This window comes from Dendrobium catenatum, unplaced genomic scaffold (assembly GCF_001605985.2).
Source record: "Dendrobium catenatum unplaced genomic scaffold, ASM160598v2 fragScaff_scaffold_993, whole genome shotgun sequence".
NCBI lineage: Eukaryota > Viridiplantae > Streptophyta > Magnoliopsida > Asparagales > Orchidaceae > Dendrobium > Dendrobium catenatum.
Genome location: NW_021319455.1, coordinates 698,383 through 699,269, shown reverse-complemented (window position 1 = coordinate 699,269; position 887 = coordinate 698,383). Strand labels below are relative to the sequence as shown.

Here is an 887-nt window from a genome sequence, read left to right as displayed (position 1 = left end):
CCTAGAGGAAGCCTTACCCATTTATTTTAACATTTTAAATGTTGATGCATATTCCATGTAAATAATAAATGTGTTTATGATCATACATCCGAGGTTTGTAAAAAAATATCTCTACCCTAATGCAATAAAGCATCCATACTAATGTGTTTTAAATAATCTATGGCTTCATTTGAGGAGAAATTATTCTGTGCAGACGCCGGGTGTAACTCTTCATCCGGATGTCGCGGGATCTCCGGATGCCATTCAGCGTCTGCACATAATAATTTTTCTCATTTGAGGCATGTTTCTTACAACTTTTCAAAACAAATGTTTAGTACAAAATATTTAAGCTCAAAAAATTTTTGTACTAAAAAATTGTCCTATATAATTACTGTAATTATTGACAAAAATGTAGATGTCAACCATTACAGTATTTCTTCAAGTTCTGACCCAGCAAAATGATACTAATCGACAAAGTTGATTTTGAATGTGTCGAGCTGATCTGGGCTCTGAAAAATTCGAATGGTTTCGTCCGGCAGAAGTCAGAATTGCAGGCTATGACCAAACTAATTTACTTTAATAAAGTATAAAAATCCGAATTGCAGCAGAGTGGGCATTTGGTCTAGTGGTATGATTCTCGCTTAGGGTGCGAGAGGTCCCGAGTTCAATTCTCGGAATGCCCCCATTCATTTCTTGTACTGCTTTTTAAACTAATTTTTTTAGAGGTTATTTGGTTGGCAGCAAAATGAATAAAAAGTAAATATATGGGCGTTGTTAACTTTTTAGCTGTTTGGATTGAGACGAACTAAAGTGAGCAAAATCTTTTTGTATTTTCAACTTGTTGGTGTAGTTCATTTTGCGGGTAAAATAAAATCGTTCAAATTTGATCTGAAAATGAATTCACAAGA

At 34.2% G+C, this 887-nt stretch overlaps 1 non-coding gene across 1 annotated transcript; it reads left to right on the top strand.

Moving 5' to 3' along the window:
- The first annotated feature begins 590 nt into the window (after positions 1 to 590).
- On the top strand, positions 591 to 662 carry TRNAP-AGG. Its single transcript has one exon. It is a non-coding gene; the product is annotated as a tRNA-Pro (tRNA).
- Positions 663 to 887: the final 225 nt, after the last annotated feature.